The following is a 4,409-nucleotide window of genomic DNA, read 5'->3' as shown; positions in this document are numbered from 1 at the left end:
ACTGGAGTGGGTTGCCACTTCCTTCTCCAATGCATGAAAATGAGAAGTGAAAGTGAAGTCGCTCAGTCATGTCCAACTCTTAGCGACCCCATGGACTGCAGCCCACCAGGCTCCTCCATCCATGGGATTTTCCAGGCAAGAGTACTGGAGTGGGGTGCCATTGCCTTCTCTGTTCCTTCTCCTAGCCTACCTTAAATGTATTCAGAATACTAACATTAGCCAACAGCTGAACAAAATCATCTAACACAAAACCAACTTTATAAGAAAGTGTTGAGTATCTCATGGAGTATTGAATACTATTCTATACTAAAAGTGAAAGACTGGGTACAGAATAGTTGTGAGTCTATTGGTTGTTTACTCTTGGGATCATGTGTCAGATGGAGTGGCAGCTTGCTGTTCCCACCCAGCATCCCAAGGGTATCTACCACACATTGCTAGCCTGGAAAAGATTGAAGTACAATGCATATAACTTTTATACCATCATAATGTCAGGAAGTCATAATTCAAAAAATCTTAAAGTGGGGATCATCAGTACAGGAAAGATAAAGGAGAAACTAAAGAGGTGGGTTACCTACAGGATATGGATAACAAAGGGGTGAAAAGATGGGGAAACTAGACGTTAGTGACAGGGGTGAGGAGGGAATGATGCTCTTCTAAGTACAGCTTCTGTACTTTGAAAACCTTACTGCTGCTGCTGCTAAGTCACTTCAGTCGTGTCCAACTCTGTGCGACCCCATAGTCGCATATTGTTGTAAATTACAGAATAATGTTAATTGTTCTCAAAACTGGATTTCCTTCAAAATTAAAAAAAGTCGCTCAGTCATGTCCAACTCTTAGCGACCCCATGGACTGCAGCCTACCAGGCTCCTCTGTCCATGGGATTTGCCAGGCAAGAGTACTGGAGTGGGATGCCATTGTCTTCTCCGTGAAACCTTACTAATGTCACATATAACCAAAAAATGAATTATTAAAATCAACCAGAGTGGGAGATGAACTGGCAAGTAGAATATAAATAGTTACAAATTAGCAAGTTAAATATGTTGCAAATGATTAACCCAACCATACTGAAGGAGATGAGGAAGAAAAAAACTAACCAAACCAACTTTGGAAAACAGTATATTAACTGGATACTGAAAGCCTAGAGAAAAAGAGCAGTTTATATTACTATACCCTAGCTAGTAAGTTTGTTTCTCATAGGAGTATAGATTGGCAATTCAGTATCTACGTTGCGTGTATACTAGTACTGAACAAGTAAGTGAATACACTGTACATGAGGGCCAGGATTCTTAGTCTCAGAGAAATGTTACAAGAATGGAGGAGGGCATGGCTAGAAGGAACCCTGGTGATTAATTGGAATCAGAGGTATCAGCATTGAAATCATTATTTTTAATACATATCTAATATGCACAGCATACACACACAACACACACCCATCCATACATTTAGATGACTGTGTATTATGTGTGGGTTTGATCCTTGGGTCAGGAAGATCCCCTGGAGAAGGAAATGGAAACCCACTCCAACATTCTTTACTGCAGAATTCCATGGACAGAGGAGCCTGGAGGGCTACAGTCCATGGGTTCTCAAAGACTTGGACACGACTTAGCAACTAAAACACAACAATGTGTGGGTTAGTACACATACATATATCTCCTAGCTCCATCTGCTACGAGGGCTAAGAAGCAATGGTACTCTCATGACAATAAACATACGAAACACCATTCCTCAATGAAAGGAACGAGACCTTTGGAAAATACAAGATAAGCATGGAATGGCCTGTTGTACCAGAAAATAAGGAGGTATTAAGGTACTTGAAAAAAAGATGGGAATATGTCAAAAAGACACAGGAACCAATGTGAAGAAGTTCCCAGTGGACAAAGTTGAAACAGTTTGAGCAACAAAATTAAAAATAATAGTATTGGATTTGAGCTCAGAATAAAATAAAATTTTATGAATCCATACCAATATAAAGAAAGGAATTGAATAAATACATGAATGGGGGAAACTGTATCTCTTCTTACAACAATGTTCTAATAGACATAGAAGAAATGAGAGAAATTAAAAAATTACCACCAGGCAGATACCACCATAATAAGTATTGCAGGCCTGGTCAGTTTGATGGATGTTAAAATCAGCTATGAGTGTTTGGGAAGAAATAAGATATTTCATAGCCTCAGATTATTTCTCTGAGATATTTGTCAATTACATAGGGAAAACACTAACTTTACTGTGGAGAAGCTCTGTAGACACCTTAGCTAAGTGATCACCAGCACTAAATCACATAGAAATGAATGTCCCATTATGAATGAGAGGGACACAATATCACTTCTGAAAGTTCAGTTCAGTCGCTCAATCATGTCCGACTCTTTGCAACCCTATGGACTGCAGCACGCCAGGCCTCCCTGTCCATCACCAACTCCCGGAGCTTACTCAAATTCACGTCCATTGAGTTGGTGATGCCATCCAAACATCTCATGCTCTGTCATCCCCTTCTCCTCCTGCCTTCAATCTTTCCCAGCATCAGGGTCTTTTCTAATGAGTCAGTTCTTCACATCAGGTGGCCAAAGTATTGGAGTTTCAGCTTCAGCATCAGTCCTTCCAATGAATATTCAGGACTGATTTCCTTTAGGATGGACTAGTTGGATCTCCTTGCAGTCCAAGGGACTCTCAAGAGTCTTTTCCAACACCACAGTTCAAAAGCATCAATTCTTCAGTGCTCAGCTTTCTTTATAGTCCAACTCTCACATCTATACACGCCTACTGGAAAAACCATAGCTTTGGCTAGACGGACCTTTGTTGACAAAATAATGTCTCTGCTTTTTAATATGCTGTCTAGGTTGGTCATAGCTTTTCTTCGAAGGAGCAAGCGTCCTTTGATTTCTTAGCTGCAGTCACCATCTGCAGTGATTTTGGAGCCCCAAAAAATAAACTTTCTCACTGTTTCCATTGTTTCCCCATCTATTTGACATGAAGTGATGGGACCAGATGCCATGATCTTAGTTTCCTGAATGTTGAGTTTTAAACCAGCTTTTTCACTCTCCTCTTTCACTTTGATCAAGGGGCTCTTTAGTTCTTCTTCGCTTTCTGCCATAAGTGGAGTGTCATCTGCGTTATTGATATTTCTCCTGGCAATCTTAAAAATACAACACCTAATCTAATCACAAGAAAACATCAGACAAACCCAAGTTAAAAGACATTCTGAAAATTATCAAGGTCATGAGAGACAAGGAAAGGCTGAAAAACCATCACAGATTGCAAGAAACCAAAGGGAGTGCAATTTGGATCCTGGATTGGATCCTGAAGCAGAAAAAGAACATTAATGGGAAAATGAGTGAAATTTAAATAAAATCTGTGTTTGGTTAGCAGTATTTACCAGTGCTATTTTTCTGGTTTGGTATTAATAACTGTATAATGGTTATGGAATTGTAAAAATCATGGGAAGCTGGGAGAAAAGCATATGTAAACTATTTGTGCTATTTTTACAACCTTCCTCCAAGTGGAAAATTATTTCAAAAGAATAAGAATATAAAGAGCACTGTGCTCAATACTCTACTCCTTTGTAGTTGCTGTATTCAGCACTGCCAATGCTCTTGCATCTCCCTGCTCTACTTGATGGCAGAAAATATTACATGCTGGGAAGTTTTGCAGATGAACCAGTATAGTTTCCATGGCATACTGCCCTCATTTCCCTACTCTCCAATCTAATATGAGTGAATTCACTTTAAAGAATTATAGCAGAATAGACTATATTGACTCTTTGCTATTCCTTGGACTGTGTAGCCCGCCAGACTCCTCAGTCCATGGAATTCTCCAGGCAAGAATACTGGAGTGGGTTGCCATTCCCTTCTCAAGGGGATCTTCCTGACCCAGCGAATGAACCCAGGTCTCCTGCAATGCAGACAGATTCTTTACCATCTGAGCTACTAGGGAAGCCCCAGATTATACTGAAGTTGCATGTGAAACCTTTGATTACAGTGGAATCATGAAGTATAAGAGGGGGTGAAAATCAGTATTTAAAAATCAATACAAGCTTGCAATAGCCAAAACAATGTTTCTGATTTCAAAACTTATTATATACCTTCAGTTATCTAAACAGTGTGATATTGGCATAAGGACAGGCATATGGATCAAAGGAATAGATTGGAGAACCCCCAAATAAACTCAAAGAGTTGGACATGACTGAGCAACTTCACTTTCACTTTCAAATAAAGCCAAGCACATCTAGTCAATTTATTTTTCAATAGGAGTGCCAAGACCATGGGGAAAGAACAAACTTTTAACAAGTGATAGTGAGAAAACCGAATGCTGCTGCTGCTGCTGCTGCGTCGCTTCAGTCATGTCTGACTCTGTGCGACCCCATAGACAGCAGCCCCGTCCCTGGGATTCTCCAGGCAAGAACACTGGAGTGG

The sequence above is a fragment of the Bos mutus genome, chromosome 20, assembly GCF_027580195.1.
Source record: "Bos mutus isolate GX-2022 chromosome 20, NWIPB_WYAK_1.1, whole genome shotgun sequence".
In the NCBI taxonomy this organism is placed as follows: Eukaryota; Metazoa; Chordata; class Mammalia; order Artiodactyla; family Bovidae; genus Bos; species Bos mutus.
This window is presented reverse-complemented; position numbering follows the sequence as displayed.